This window comes from Engraulis encrasicolus, chromosome 3 (assembly GCF_034702125.1).
Source record: "Engraulis encrasicolus isolate BLACKSEA-1 chromosome 3, IST_EnEncr_1.0, whole genome shotgun sequence".
In the NCBI taxonomy this organism is placed as follows: Eukaryota; Metazoa; Chordata; class Actinopteri; order Clupeiformes; family Engraulidae; genus Engraulis; species Engraulis encrasicolus.
The window spans coordinates 7,407,271-7,424,770 of NC_085859.1; the positions used below are offsets into that span (position 1 = coordinate 7,407,271).

Genomic DNA, 17,500 nt, shown 5'->3' on the forward strand with positions numbered 1-17,500 from the left:
TTCTGTATGCAAATGACATGTTTCCCATGTCTTTTGGGTCTATTTCAAGTAGACTTGTTGTGATACACCTGGTGGTGCAACCTGGATATGGTGTATCACAAGTCTAAATAGACATGGGAAACTGTGCATAGGTGACTGTTAAAACCTTCATTCGCACACACAAAATCATTTGCACACATGAAGCGTTCTTAATCTGGCCACGTTTTCAATAGCTGTACTTGAGTGCTAGAGTAAGACTACATCCAATATATATTTGATGATGTCATGAACCTATACAATGATTTTAATGACAAAAATATATCTTATATACACACAATCATGGTAAATCAAAGGGAATGCAAAACTTAACGTAATTACTATTGTAATTATTCATACAATTCATTTTGAAATGTTGTTTTAGCTTATTTGGATGTTTATAACATTTCACTGATCCCTGTCCCAACTTATTTGAGACGTGTTGCAATTATCAAATTAAAAATGACAAAATGACATGTGCCTCAAAACAATATTATTTTTCTTGGTTTTAACACTAAGTATTACAAAATATATTTTCTAGTAAGGCCCAAGTACAGTCTTTTTTGTAGCTAAAAATTCGCTATTTTTGGAAATTCAAAATGTCGGACAATGGAGAAGATCCCCTTTTTCATGAATGAAAAGTGCAATTTTTCCAGTCATAATGAATACTTCGAATTTGATGCTGGTGGTAAGTATCCATGAAAAAGGTAACATTAGTGAATGGGCAGCATGAATTCTGGAAATAAACAACTAAAAATCTCACACAGTGTCCCTTCAATAAGTTGTCTTTTTAATATTCTTCTTCTAATGATTGGATGGAATGTTTTGAAAATGATAGCATTTTGATTTCATTCACAGTTTACCAAATGTCCCAACTTCACCGGAGTTGGGGTTTGTAAATGGTTTTTCCCCTGTATGGATCATCTGGTGTTTCTTTAGATGGTTCGTGTGACGAAAGCTCTTTCCACAGTGTGAGCACTTAAATGGCTTTTCCCCTGTATGGATCATCTGGTGTGTATTGAGTGCGCCCATTTGCCTAAAGGCCTTTCCACACTGTGAGCATTTAAATGGCTTTTCCCTATGGATCATCTGGTGTTTATTGAGTGCGCCCATTTGCCTAAAGGCCTTTCCACACTGAGAGCACTCAAATGGCTTTTCCCCTGTATGGATCATCTGGTGTTTATTGAGTGCGCCCATTTGCCTAAAGGCCTTTCCACACTGTGAGCATTTAAATGGCTTTTCCCTATGGATCATCTGGTGGTTATTGAGAGTGCCCATTTGCCTAAAGGCCTTTCCACACTGAGAGCACTCAAATGGCTTTTCCCCTGTATGGATCATCTGGTGTTTATTGAGTATACCCATTTGGCTAAAGGCCTTTCCACATTGAGAGCACTCATATGGCTTTTCCCCTGTATGGATCCTCTGGTGTTTCTTGAGAGTGCCCATTTGCCTAAATGCCTTTCCACATTGAGAGCACTCAAATGGTTTTTCCCCTGTATGGATCATCTGGTGTTGCTTGAGCTTCATCTTCAACCTAAAGCTCTTTCCACATTCTGAGCACGTAAATGGCTTTACTTCTGTATGGACCAGCTGGTGTTGCTTGAGGTGGCCCTTGTTACTATAACTCTTTCCGCATTCTGAGCATTGAAAAGGCTTTTCCCCTGAATGGATCATCTGGTGTAGCTTGAGAATGCTCAGGTGACTAAAACGCTTTCCACATTCTGAGCACTCAAATGGCGTTTCCCCTGTATGGATCATCTGGTGTTTCTTGAAACTGCTCATGTGACTAAACCTCTTTCTGCATTCTGAGCACTCAAATGGTTTTTCCCCTGTATGGACCCTCTGGTGAGTCTTGAGATTGCCTATTTGACTAAATGTCTTTTTACAATCTGAGCACTCAAATGGCTTTTCCCCTGTATGGATCCTCTGATGTGTCTTGAGTATAGCCTTGGAACTAAAGCTATTTCCACATTGAGTGCACTTAAATGGCTTTCCCCCTGTATGGATCATCTGGTGTTGCCTGAGATGGCCCATATGACTAAAACGCTGTCCGCATTCTGGGAACTCAAATGGTTTTTCCCCTGTGTGGACCCTCTGGTGTTGCCTGAGAGTGCCCATGTGACTATAGTTCTTTCCACATTCTGAGCACTCAAATGGCTTTTCTCCTGTATGGATCCTCTGGTGTGTCTTAAGGCTGCCAACGCAACTGAACCTCTTTCCACATTGAGAGCACTCAAATGGCTTTTCTCCTGTATGGATCCTCTGGTGTGTCTTAAGGCTGCCCATTTCACTAAAGCTATTTCCACATTGAGAGCATTCAAATGGCTTTTCCCCTGTATGGATCCTCTGGTGTCTCTTGAGACTGACAATTTGCCTAAACCTCTTTCCACAATCTAAGCACTCAAATGGCTTTTCCCCTGTATGGATCATCTGGTGTACCTTGAGGTACTGCTTGCTACTAAAACGCTTTCTGCATTCTGAGCACTCAAATGGCTTTTCTCCTGTATGGATCCTCTGGTGTTTCTTGAAACTGTCCATATCAGTAAAACTCTTTTCACAGTGAAAACTCTGAAACTTGTTTGCTGTCTCAGGATTTTGTCTTCCTGTGTAGCCTTTCCCCTCTGTGGACTGTCTTCCATTAGACTGAATCCTCTGATCATCACCTACAAAATAAATAAGACATTTTTAAGACAATATTACACACATTGAACACACACAATGATGTATTGTATGATTCAGCTTGAATCACTCATATCTTTTACACATTGTAGATGGTTAAAAGTATTGAAGACAACATGTAGCCATACAAATCTGGGGTGCGATTCTCAAAGTGCGAAGTAGCTAGTCTGTTAGCAATGTTGCATAGTAAATACTATAAAAGTTGCTAACTCTTGTGTCTCGAACGTTAGCACACAAAGTAACTACTGCTTGGAGTAATGTGCACTCTGAAGTAGTGGTGACTTTGAAAGTGAGGTGCCTCCTATCCGTATCTGGACAGTGAAGTTGAAGTACAGCTGGAGTAGATCCATTGAGTCCAGACATCACCTCAGCCACCCCAAGTAACACACAGCGCTAGTCTACTTCAGAGTGTGACCCCACCCATTAGCTAAACTTGTAGTACATATTTGACCACAAATGTGTCAATATCTTTTAATCCTGTGGTGCAAAAGCGATGAAAATCAATCGACATGCACACAAAGTGATGATACAGCTGCGAGAGTGTTCAGAACACAAATTCACGTCATGTCATTTGTTCGTGAAAAAAAAAACGTCATATCCTTGGAATCTGATGAATCCCACACTAATAATATACTTTTAGCTGTATACCGATTGAATTGCGTCTCATTTCGATGTGTAATTTGTGAAATATTTAGATAAGAAAGTATTGGTTACTCCCGGAAATGCGCTGGCTTACGTGTCAAGTACTTAAATATTTTTGGCGCGAATTTCATTTCATAGCCTAGGGGTATTTACGCTTGCCTATCAATGGGAAGACGCGAGCTACGCGGGTTCGAAACCAGTGTGCAGCATGTTGACAACAACTCGTGAAATCGTGTTTTGGACCCTACAGTGTAACACATTTTCCCTTGGCTGCACGTGTGTGTTGGTAATGCACAACATAAATTATCTATTTCTGCCAGATATTTCCAAAATTGTGGCACTGCAACCATGTGGATTCGAACCGGTGTGGCTTCTGTTTTCCCATTGGGATGCAAGCGTGAATACCACTAGGCTATGGAATGAAATCTGCGCGAAAATTTCTTAGGGATATGACACCTCAACAGACGATTTTCTGGGAGTAACCACAATTTTATTGTTCAAATATTTTACAAATTACACCTCGGGATGAAACGAAATCCAATCGGCATGCAGATAATACTGCATTATTGGTGCGGACGGTGTCAGATTGTAATGCCACGGCCGTGTTTTTTCACAAAGAAATTTCAAGGTGTGTTGTGGAGGAAACAGCGGAGTCACGGTGTCGTGACATCCAATCAAATGTGCTGGTGGTGGTTGTACACTATTGCTTTCTACTTCACGCACTGAATTTAGGAGGAAACAGCTGATTCATGACTCAGCAATCATGCTTATCTCTTGTTGCTTCTTTGGTCACGCACTGCAATGCCAAGAAAGTAAGTAGCGGTGTGGACTCAGGAAAGTAGCCGCACTACTTTTGGCTTACTGTGGGAATAGTAAGGTTTCGAGAAATGCACGGATTTCGCCTTGAAGTAAGTAGATAACTACAAAGTACATCTGTAGTTCAAAGCTAACATTGCGGAAACGCACCCCTGATAAGTAAGAATGCGAGCAGGCTAGCCTGTTTAGTAGTAGTAGTGTCTTTATTGTCCTTTCTTCTAAGTCGGTGGCGCAGTGGACATGAGGACAGTCAATACATACAACAGATCCCTCCCCAACCAACGCCTCCCCCCACCCCCCCCCCCTCCCCCTCCCCCGCGCTGCCTTCAACATTTACCCTAATACACACCTTGTACCAAAAACATGACAAAAATCATCGACTTGAATCATCTGACCAAGAGCATAACAATTAACATTTCCCAAGCAACATTTCCCAAACGGCCTCCCTTAGTTTGTTTGTTTGCTTCCCAAAAATGTTCCCGTATTTCCCGTATGACTGGTAGCAACGCCGAAGCTGTTGGGTCACTAGGAGGCCACGGCCTGGCTATGAGTAGGCCTACCTGGCCCTTCTGAGTGTCAACTGGGACAAAATATTAAAGCGAAAAGCGAAAGTGAAAGCCCATTGGGAAACTCCAACTCCCATTGTCATTGTGACACAGCACTCCACAGCACACAAGTGAACACTGCACACAACGAAATTGCATTTATGTCTCACCCGTGCAAGGGGGCAGCCCTCAGTGGCGCCCCATGGGGAGCAGTGCGGTGGGACGGTACCATGCTCAGGGTACCTCAGTCATGGAGGAGGATGGGGGAGAGCACTGGCTGATTACTCCCCCCACCAACCTGGCGGGTCGGGAGTCGAACCGGCAACCTCTGGGATGCAAGTCTGACACCCTAACCGCTCACCCATGACTGCCCTTCTCTTAAATCTCTGGGCATAGTCACTACATTACACCAATAGATGTGACCAGGGCTCTAAATTAACACCAGTCAGCCTGCCAAATGCTGGTATAAAAAAACATCCATTTGGCTGGTAGAAAAGAAAAGCCACTTTGACCCATTAGTGAGAGTGTGTTTGGCTAGTAAAATTAACATCAATAATTACCGTATAAAGACAAGCTGTGCTACTTCACAGTGACTAGACCCAGAGATGACTGGAGCACTCAGCAACTTTTTTTTAGAGGTTTTTTATTATTTTGGTGCACAAAATGACTGACGTTTCGGCGCACCTGCGCCTTCCTCAGAGTCCAGTCCGCAGGTGCGCCGAAACGTCAGTCATTTTGTGCACCAAAATAATAAAAAACCTCTAAAACAAGTTGCTGAGTGCTCCAGTCATCTCTGGGTCTAGTCACTGTGAAGTAGCCCAGATTGTCTTTATACTGCTGTCCTCGACGGTGAGCACCACCAAGGCTGAAGCGCAGACATCCCCTCTTCGAAGTGTAACATCAATAACCATTTTGGCTGGGAGTGAAAAAAGTTAATTAAAGGTACACTCTGCAGGAAATGGGCAAAAAAGGTACTGCAACTATGCTGCTCATTGAAACTGGACTGCATATTGCCAAATTTGATCTTTTCATTAACGTTTACTAAGTAATAAACTAATATTTTCTAGTATGGCCCAAGTACAGTCATTTTTGCAGCTGAAAATGGCTATTTCTGATGTCATGATGAATACTTATAATTTGATTGTGGTATTAAAGTGTTTATGAAACGAAAACAAAGTAAAGGAATTTGACCATTTCCAGGACAGATTCTGAAAGTTCTAAGCCTTGTGAATAAAATGGGATATTGTCTGGGTGATATTTTGTCCTAAAAGTCATGTTAAAACGTTCCCAAAAAGTGTTTTTTTGGTGACATGCAAATTTTATGCAAATGATATGCGTGACATAGAAGGGGTGAGTTCACCTCATTCCACCTTGTTCAGATCAATGGCGGCTAGTACCAAAACAAAGCGCAGTGTCAAGCAGTGTGTTGCTGGAGGGCCGAACGGTGCCAGCTGCAAAAATGGCTACTTGACAGAAGGAATATCTTTGCACAAGTTCCCTTCTGTGAAGAATGATGGAACTGTGGCTAAATCAAGCTAGGGCTCTGTGGATCCAATGCGTGGTTTTGAAGCAAGCTCGTGGTCACTGTTGTGCTCGGCACATTTCCACCCCTTGTGCTTCACCACAAATGTGGAGGTCGCGGGCATGGTTGGACTGAAGAGAATGCTATTGCCTCAAGCAGTTCCAACAATTGACATCGCCGGCGTGCAGACTGAAACTGCCCCTGTAACTGCTCGGGCACGAAGACAGGTGAGTGCACTGCTTTGCTTTAGGCTACTCGTTTTACCTTGTCCATCTGCTTTGTATGTTGTTTTCAGGAAAGGGTAATGCACATTACATGCCAAACCGATGTGAATGCTCTCGGAATATGCACTTTTTATTGATTGCCATTCAACTGGTCAATAAATTGGTTTTGGGAGGATATCCGCACATCAGCGTGGTGCTATCAGTCGAGGACAGCCAACTCACAGATTGGGCTACTGCTTAGCGAATAAACAGAGATGCACATAGCGTAGGCCTACTTTGAAGCGTTGATTGTTTGTTTTTAGTATTGTGGTGCACGTGTGGCTGACGTTTGGACACACCTCGTCCTCAGAGTCCGGCTGAGGGACACGCGACGCCTGTGACTTTGAGCACAAAAAATAATAATAATGATAAACGCTAAAAATATGCTGAGGACTCAGGCTATATAGGGCGTTTTTCCAACAGCCTAATACCTCCGTTTTTTCTCTAGTTGATGATATTTTTATCGCGCAATTGAATCAAAATGCCCCCCATTTGTCAACAAATACACACGCCATGTCATCTGTGGGTCATGGCAAAGCGCCCTTAGCAACCGTAACCATAAACAAAACGAACTGTCAGGCTATGTCAACAATCGTCACTTCGCCTGTCAGACATGTCACTTTCTGCAGATGTATCAGTGCCTCTGAAATAGATTTCTGCTGCTGTTTTTTTTATCATGAGGTTGGATGTGTGGTTTTTCGACACGCTGATGTTTGTATCAGAATTTTGGTTCCTTTATAAGATGTGGGTCCATCAAATGTGTGTTGTTTTCTCAGATCGCCATACTAGCAAACCAGGGACTCCCCTCTATGATGTCACAGCCCAGCTCATTAGTCACACCAAATTTCACAGAATTCACACTTTGAGTTGCCATTTACACAAGTTCCTCCAGGATGATTGGGTTCAAAGTCTCATCGATGCTATCAGAAAAAGCAAGGCTTTAATGGGAATGACCATTTGTTTTCGTTTCATAAACCCTTTAAGTATTCATGAAAAAGGTAACATTAATGGGTATCAGGAATTCTGGAAATAAACAACTAAAAATCTCACACAGTGTCCCTTTAAGAGCACTGGATGTGACTAATAGACTGGACATGTCTACCTGTAATTTCATTTTTATGCAAAACTCCTCTCTACAATATAGTTTCATCTACATATTTGTTATTTTTACAGTGCCACCCAGCAGTATTGGCACCATGGAAGTTAAACCCCTTTGCCTTGTTAGACCTTAACAGGGCACCTGTGTGAAGTTGGCACCCCATATGTTGAAAATCTGATTAAAAGCATTTTGGTTCGATTGTGCATCGATTGTGCACGATTGTGCAGGCAAAATGTGCACAAACCCTCTTTAAGATAATTACATTTTAAGAGGTTGGTGAGCTTAGGTCACTCAGCACCCCATTAACCTCCAAATGACTCAAAAATGGTTGGAATGGATTGTGCTTCGTTTGTGCATGTTTGTGCAGGCAAAATTAATGTTTGTGCACAAACCATTTTTTAGTTATTTAACTTTTAATTTTTTGAAAGTAGGTCACTCAGCACCCTGTCAACATCCAAATGACTCGAAAATGGTTGGAATCGTTTGTGCTTCGTTTGTGCACGTTTGTGCAGGAAAAATTAACGTTTGTGCACAAATCGTTTTTATGCTATTTAACTTTTAATTTTTCGAAAGTAGGTCACTCAGCACCCCGTCAACCTCCAAACTGATCCTCCATTGAGGCAGTCGGTTCATATGCAAAATAGGCAGCCTCAAAATGAATGGCAGTGAACGACCAGCGACGGAGTGGACAAGAGACAGTTTTCTTCGCAAGAGACAAGATTTTTTATTATTTTCCTTCTTTTTCAATTTTTCTTAAAACTGCATGCATTCACAGGGCTTCCAAAATGAGCAAAACAAAGAGGATCAAAGTCATGAAACAAAATTGGCAAGAGTGCCAGACTACAGCTCAACAGCTTCTGCGCAACTACTTCCATATCAATTCTGAGACACAACCGTCTCCTATGCTGCTCAACTCAACACTGAGGCTCTGAGCCATTATTAACTAACAGCCCCTCCCTCAGGTAAGCCAATTCACAAAAGAAATCAACTCAATAACAAAACATATACAATACAACATAGTTGCAAGACATTTTGTCTTACATATTCGTTCAGATAAAGTGCTGTTTCTTTTCCTGCTCAGATCATTTCTATGTATAGCATCCATAAAGAAACATGGCAATAATACAAAAAAAACAGAAAATCCATATAATCATTAAGCATGACTTATTGTACACACAAAAATAATGTGCATAGGCCTACATCTGCACTCAATGGCCAATTTATTAGGCACACCTTTCCAACTTCTCATTGATGTCAGCCAATCACATGATGGCAACAAACATGAAGCACAAACAAATATGAAGCACAAACGATTTCGAAAACAGTAAAAGTAAGATAGCATAAAAACGGTTTGTACACAAACTTTATTTCTGCCTGCCCAAACATGCACAAACGAAGCACAAACAATTCCAACCATTTTTGAGTCATTTGGAAGTTGATGGGGTGCTGAGTGACCTACTTTCAAAAAATTAAAAGTTAAATAACTAAAAAAAAAGGGGGGGGGGACTGTGAATTCTTCAAGTGCTCGTGGTCATCTGGATGTATGTATGTTTGTCCCACTTTTTTGTCATTTCCCTGAATTCACGAGGTGGGCTGTGAACTTTGAAGGAAGTTTCCCCAGACGATTACAAGTTCAAAACAGCAAGTTTTATCCTTCAATACGCTGGCTTCTCGTTCACTGCCATTCATTTTGAGGCTGCCTGTGACCCTCCGAGTGCTCCGCCTCCCTATTTTGCATATTAGACGGTGGGCTAGATTTCGTAGCTTCTTTAGAAAACGAGTTTCGTTCTCACTCTCGAGTGGCAACTTGATTTTTCTAATATGACCTCCTGACAATATGTAAAGCAATATTCTGGCTGTTGCCACGCTGAAAAGTTGCACGTTGGTATTAAAAAATAACGAAAATAAAAAAGACTGGGGGTGACGTCACATAATGCACAGTCAATGGGAAGTCTCCGCCCCTCAAAGTTGAAACAGGAATATTTATCCGCATATTGGGCTTTTTTCATAGGCAGATAATTCACCTAATCATTGAAACAACGTAGGCATTTCATTCCTGACCATTTTCCTGTTACTGGAAAAAATAACACAGCTTGCATTACTTTACTGACACATAGTTATTTGGCGAATTGATCTACCCCCGTCACCTCATTGCTCTATTGCTTTGAGGGAACAGACCTGTCCTCTTTTTGACATTTATCTCTCGTTGCCCAATGATGGTCAGACAGTCGAACACTAACAGCGAAAAAGAGCACTTCTGAAAGTTTGAGATTTTTTTTTTGCATGTATACAACAAGTAAGCCCACTTACCCCCCAACTTGTAACTTTTTGCCATGAAATCTGACGGTTCCGGGTAGCATGCACGCGCTAGCTGTATTCTGCCTCGTTGACTTTGCATTGACGTGACGTCACTCGGTCGGCTAGTTTATGTTGTCATTTTTATAAATCAATGTGCAAGTTTTGAGGATGGCAGCAGCCAAAATATTGATTAATGGGTTGTCAGGGGGTTATATAAGCAAATATAAAGTTGCCACTCGTTAACACCAACGAACTGACAAGATATGAGACTGGGCCCACCACCTATATGAACGACTGCCTCAATGGAGGATCAGTCTGGAGGTTGACGGGGTGCTGAGTAACCTACTTTCGAAAAATTAAAAGTTAAATAGCATAAAAACGATTTGTGCACAAACGTTAATTTTTCCTGCACAAACGTGCACAAACTAAGCACAAACGATTCCAACCATTTTCGAGTCATTTGGATGTTGACGGGGTGCTGAGTGACCTACTTTCAAAAAATTAAAAGTTAAATAACTAAAAAATGGTTTGTGCACAAACATAAATTTTTCCTGCACAAACGTTCACAAACGAAGCACAAACGATTCCAACCATTTTTGAGTCATTTGGATGTTGTGACCTAAGGTCACCAACCTCTTAAAATGTAAATATCTTAAAGAGGGTTTGTGCACAAACGCTCATTTTTCCTGCACAATTGTGCACAAACGATGCACAATCGAACCAAAATGCTTTAAATCAGATTTTCAATATGGGGTGCCAACTTCACACAGGTTAACAGGGCCTGTGTCATAGCAATGTCTCTATGATGTAGTTGAGTTTTTTCCGGTCACAATGTCTGTCGATTGAGTAAATCACAGACTTTTTCTTATCCTGTCTAAATGCACCACAAAATAGCACACGTGCAGAAAAAATGACTTGAAATTAAATGATTGAGTTTATGGAAATTCATACCAACTTGGCTTACTTTCTGCTGAAGATGCATCTTGGCTGTAATGTCCAAACTCCTCCTCTTCCTGTTCCTCCTGTTCCTCTTCTTCTTCTTTAATAAAGATCCTCATGAAGTCTGGCTCAGGAACTGTAGGCGACTCATACATTTCAGTTTTAAAGTTTTGTTCCAATTTAGGCTTCTCATCCTCTATTGGATGTGCACGTATATAAGAGTATAGAAAGTCATCAAAGTCATCTTCTTCTGGCTCCTCCTTCACTGACATTAGAGGTTGGGATGCCATTATTGTAAGCCAGGCATTAGCAGGTGGGAAGACCTGCAAAACAAAAACATGAAACAACAGCTTTAAACACTTTACATACATGAAAAGGGGGATTTTCTCCATGGTCCGCCATTTTGAATTTCCAGAAATAGCCATTTTTAGATGCAAAACTGACTGTACTTGGGCCATAATAGAACTAATTAGTTTATTACTCAGTAAACTTCCATGAAAAGATCAAATTTGGCAATAGGCAACCCAGTTGCAATGAGCAGCATAGTTGCAGTACCTTCTTTGACCATTTCCTGCACAGTGTCCCTTTAAACAGGAGCACAATGCTACACAGGAGCAGATCTCAATCTGATTCCTCATCCACCACCAGCCTGCAAACATCAACTTTAAATATCAACTTTAAAACAGGAGCACGATCGATCATCCTCATATTAGGTGCAGAGGAATACGTTCTATAACAGATACATAACACCATGAGCAAGTGTTGCACTAACACCATCAATTTAATCTACTTCCAAATGTTTCAGTCAGAAAAGTAGGTCAATGTAAAATATATTTGTTACCACACAGCTGTGTGTTGTCCTTCTAACGCGCGCCCCACACCTAGACATATGTTTTTGCCCATTTATCTCCATATTGACATTACCTGATTCCATATTGACAGACAAACAAACAAAATAATTTGTGTTCTAGGGAGATGGGTTTGTCTGCTCTGTGCAGACTTGTTCCCCTGCACTGTCGACCGTAACGTTGAGTAACACGGTTGACTGTTTTGAAAGTGTTTTTGTGCTATTGATCCCTTATGTGTTGGAAAAATCCTATGAACAGACACTAGGGATTATTTCTGGAGAAGGAAGTCTTGTGTAAGGAGGGTGACTAAATTCAAATCAGACGTTACAGGGATTTATAATGAAAAATGTGCCAGCCTGTATCACAGTGAATCATAAAATCCTACTTATGAAGCTCAACAATCACATTTTCAGTTGCACAAATTAATGACAACATTATTTTTAAGGGACATAAGCACTTTCAAACGTATGTTTCAACTGTGTAGTATTTTTATATATGTTTGAAATGACATAGTATTTGTCCATAACACTGTTGACAAAAAAATCAAGTAAATGTTACCTTTCATAAGAGTATTTATCAAATGATTTAAGATTAAGCTATCAATTTGTTTGTTTGGAAACTTAAATGTATACACTATGGAAACATCTAGGTCATTTACTTTTTAAAAAAACCCTGATAATTGACATTTTGCGTTTGCCAAACGCGCACTCGAAACGTAGAACCAGTAACATACATAAATGAAGACATTGACCACTAGACATTACTCACATACTTACACATAAAATAACCATAAGTAGCTCACTGTTACATACATTTTGCCAAGGCATCTCTCTCTCTCTCTCTCTCTCTCTCTCTCTCTCTCTCTCTCTCTCTCTCTCTCTCTCTCTCTCTCTCTCTCACACACACACACACACACACAAACATCAACATATAAAGTGTCCACTGTGTCACTTATTGTGCCTAAACCAAAAACCATCCCTAAACCAAACCTGTTACAGGGCGCTGTGGAGAGCGCCTTAACTTGAAAAGGCGTAGGCCTATTGGAGACACGCGATAGTGGGTTCAAATCAGCGCGTCACTATGTATACGCAATGGATGATGACATGTTGTTGCAGGCATATTCCGGCAGTTTATGGCCACTTGGGCAAGCGTGTGAGTAATTGGCGAGGTGATGGACTGTAGCAGCCGAGTATCAGTGGTGTAGTCTGCTTTTTTATGGTGGGTATACTGTATATTTCAGCATTTTTTGAAGTGGGTATACTGTACATTTCAGCATTTTTTGAAGTGGGTATACTGTATATATTTGTGCCATTCAAAATAATGGATCAATCAATTTTAAGAGGGTATACAGAAATCCCTGAAATTTAGAAGTGGGTAAGCCTATACTCCGTATACCCGCGATCTACGTAGACTACACCACTGCCGAGTAGGCTATTAAATTAATGTGGCCAGCGGTCCATCTTACCTCGGGAGTCGTGATCAGTCGTCTTTTTTTCAGATTCAGTGCTCCAGTAATGCAGGAAATCCGACCATGGCGCTTGTGTGAGTAATTGACAGCACCAGAAAAGTTTTCTAGGCGTTGCACTCCGTGCGAATCTTGTAGGCTTGGAAGCTAGGTTGCTTGAACTTCAACTGCATGTGAAATGTGCTGCTGCCCGTCACATGAGAATCCCGGCAGAGCAGTAAAAGAATGTCTGTGCCTACCCAAAACAAAGAGTCTTATCTTTCTTTCGGCGCTCTGCTATAGCGACAGGACCAATTTATCTCTCCTTGGAGGACAAGCAATGGCAGTGTTGCCAGATTGGGCGGTTACCTGCTCAATTGGGTTACTTGGGATGGCCGTCTGCGAGTAAAAACGGGAGAAATTGGCCATTTGGTGTTTTTTTCTGCAGTTTTGTGTCCATAAATCAATGCAATTGGTTGAAATTGGGTGGAATTAAGCGCATTTAGGCGGTTTTGAGAACCTTTTGGGCGGGATTTGATCAGACACATCTGGCAACAGCAATGTCTGGACTCTCTGCCTCCCTACAAATACCAATGGACAGACACCTGGAGTGCGTTCCAATATGCGACCTTGCGTCCTCCACTTGTGCTTGTGGCCTCTACCAGGAAGTAGGTCTAATCATGATGACATCACTGTCAACAGCATTATATTTCAATATCTCGCAAAAGCTCAATTGTAAAGTCATTTTCTCACTTGCAAACTGGATGGTGAATGAAAAAAAGTCTACCAAAAGTTGTTTTGGCTAGGCTGACAGCGGGGAAACTTATTTGTTTCCTCCACGGAGGAGGGGCCAGGAGGCAGAGCGAGGCCACAAGCACAAGTGGAGGAGGCAAGGTGGCATATTGGAATGTACCCCTGGAGTTGTTTTTCCCCTGCTGGGGGCTGTGCAAGGCCGTACCTAGAGCGGCTGCTGACTTATGGGCCACAGACAGGGGCGGATCTAGCCATTTTGGGGCCCAAGGCGAAATATAAACATGGGGCCCTCAAAAGTCAATTTATAGACGTAAAATTGGGTGTTTTGGTGCCAGTCAAGGGTTTTGTCACATATACCTAGATCTTTGATTACTTTACATAAGTGACACATTAATATCAGGCCTGCTTCTTTTGCATGTCTACCACGACTGGTGTGACATTTGGGGCCTCTGTGGAGGGCAGATAAGGTCGGGGCCCTAGGCAATTGCCTAGGTATGCCTTACTGAAAGTCCGCCTCTGTCCACAGAGGGGATAAACTCACCAGTGCACCCCAACACCAACAATAGTGTGTGAGTAAAATAGCCTAATCAGAGGTGTAGTCTATGCAGAACGCAGGCAGCCTATACGGAGTATACCCACTTCAAAATTTCAGGGATTTCAGTAGGCCTACAGCCTATCCACTTAAAATTGATAGGTGCATCATTTAGAGTAGCACAAATATACAGTATACTCTCTTCAAAAATGCTCAAATATACAATAGTCTATACCCACCATAAAAAGAGTAGACTACACCACTGAAAATAATCATATTACTGAAGAGTTTCACTTTGGTAATTGAATTATAGCCTTGTGTTATTTATCCTGAGAGTAACAAGAAAACTATTGAAGAAGGGGATTATTCGTCTTGGAGTTCTTTTTTTTAATCTCTAAAGCAACACAGTAAGGCTACACAATGATAGGCTTAATTACATAATATAATATAATATAATATAATATAATATAATATAATATAATATAATATAATATAATATAAGTAATGTAATGTAATATATAAAAGCCTATTTTTTTAATAGAGGAGCATAACAAGAATCTCATTGGTCCGTCAAGTCTGACAGATGCACAGATGTGCACAGATGACGCTAAGGCGCACTCTTTTCAGACAAAAACAAACACACACACAAAAGAACACACGGTCCGGAAAAAACATACAGTAGCCTACCTTTAGGGTTAGGGTTAGAAATGTTTTTTGTTTTGGGCATAGTTTTCACTTTTCAATTGAATTAAAAGTGAATATTCTGTCAGAGTCATGGGTCTCTCAGGCAACAGTAACTTGGGCCTTTCGTGAAGTCTTTACGAGAAAAACCTTTTAGCCTCGTGGTGCCTTTACGAATAGCCTCGTTTCTCGTGGTTGGGCGACGAAAGGGGGAACTGACAATTGGGGTAGTTTGTTTCTGGGGGGAAGAATAATGCGGACGGACGTCAACAATCAAGCGTGACTGAAGGCTAACTGGAAACAACGGTAATCAAATGTCTCAAACGATTGATTTACGGTTAAGTTTAGGGTTAGGGTTAAGGTTAGGGTTGGGGTTAGGGATAATGTTGGAGGAAGGGAGACATGACATGAAGCTGACACAACGACAGCGCTCCCCTCCCGGAATGCACGCACGCTGCTCGGGTGGTCTCTCTCACTCGCTCTCTCTCACCCACTCTCGACGACAGCGCGCGTTGCCCAACTACGAAAAATGAGGCTATATCGTAGCGGCACCACGAAGCATGTAGTTGATTTTTCCCGAGAATGGGCTCTCAGGAGTCAATTGTCTAATGGGCTGTCTGACCAATGACATGGAACCATTCTCATTCCCATGCTCTCCCCATGTTGCAAACCAGTGGTGGGGAACCTTTTTCATTTGATTTGTTCAAGTGCAAGTAGCTCAGGTTCAAGTAACTTTTATTTGGACCCGTTGGACAATTGTTTTGCAGCAGTAGTAGCACACAGACAGACAGACAGACAGACAGACACACTTCCATAATACATTTTAAAAACACATAATAGGTAAAGGATAAGGGATTAAAAATAATAAATAGTGCATGAATAAATACATTTTATGTTAGGAGTTGCACAGAGTAAGACTTAAAAAGATAAAAGTGCTATGGAGGAGTGAGGTTCACAGTATAAAAGACCTGCCTAAAAGATAAATACATATATAAATACACACCTGACTGACCTATGGCTATCTGCGCTTCTTAGTGGAATTAAGCAGCTGGATGGCGGAGGGTATAAAAGAGATCTGATAGTCCGGGCTGGTGGATTTGATTTCATACTGCAGATGGGGTCGCCGGCGGGCCTATTCACTATTTGCTGAAAATACTCAACTACATCGTAACAACATTGCCATGACAGTACTGAATAACCTGATTTACATCATGTATTAATGCTAATCGTAACACGAAAATAAAGTGTTATCAAAAAATGTATTGGAAAACAAAAAACACTTTATACAGTCGGTCTTAATTAGGCATGATTTTATTTAATTATTCTTTGACATTCAAAACTCTGCTTTATGTACATTTCACAATAGAGTGTTGTTATACACATCTGCAATTCTTAAAAAAAAAAAGACGAACAATAACGAATAAAAAGTAAACAGAAACGTAAGCGTTCAGAATACAGAACTGACACACCTCCTCTCTCATCCACACTGCCCTACAAAGGCAAAGTGCAGTAACTACGAAGACATCGAATTAAAAGAAAATGTCTTCAAAGCCTCTGGGTCAAAGACGTGCAAAATTAAATTGTCATTCATTGTAATGGATACCTTCTGCTGACTGTAACTGTAAAAAACATGATTTTTTTTATTTTATTTATTTTTCCAGTGAATTCATGAAAGCCTCGGCTGTCATCCATTTCCTTGGAACATTTTAAAATCACGTTTTTTTGTGTTTTTTTTTTTTTACAGTTACAGTCAGCAGAAGGTATCCGTAACACTGAATGACAATTTCATTTTGCTCGTCTTTGACCCCTTGGTATTAGGTTGGATATTGTAGTTACAGCAATTTTTACACAGCAATACGTATATATAAAATGGGACACGTTTGGACCATAAGGCTTTGTCACAAGAAAAAGGAGGCGTCATGAAGACCATTTTCAGGCCAAACTTAATTTGGACACAGTGCAGTATGTGCAGCCCCGGATTAATGCACAGGCTAGATATGGCTGAAGCGTAGGGGCCCCCACCTGCCAGGGGGCCCTTGATTGGCCAAAAGTGGAAAGGTTACTAAATTGTGACAAGATACAATGTTGAAAATGTATCTGTTGTGTTCAGTACAGTTTGGAGACATGTTATCCTTACTTCTTAGCTCATAGTTATGACACTGTCTATGTAAATTTGTCGCAGTATTTGACTTCCGGGGGGCCCTAGAGCAACCTGTAGCCTAGGGGCCCCAGGCCATCTTAATCCGGCCCTGGGTATGTGGTTTCTGCACTTGGCTCCTTTGTAGGGCAGCATAGCTGTACATGTTTTTACTTTAGCAAATACACTGCCAACAGGTGTTAGAAAACCAAGAGACCAACACACACGCACGCACGCACACGCGCACACACACACAGGCTTGCAGCCACACACAGGCACATGCAGGC

General features: G+C 41.3%; 1 protein-coding gene; it reads right to left on the reverse strand.

Annotated features, from left to right (window-relative positions):
• LOC134445627 (zinc finger protein OZF-like) overlaps positions 1–17,500 on the reverse strand; it is a 111,574-nt gene that overhangs the window by 19,288 nt on the left and 74,786 nt on the right.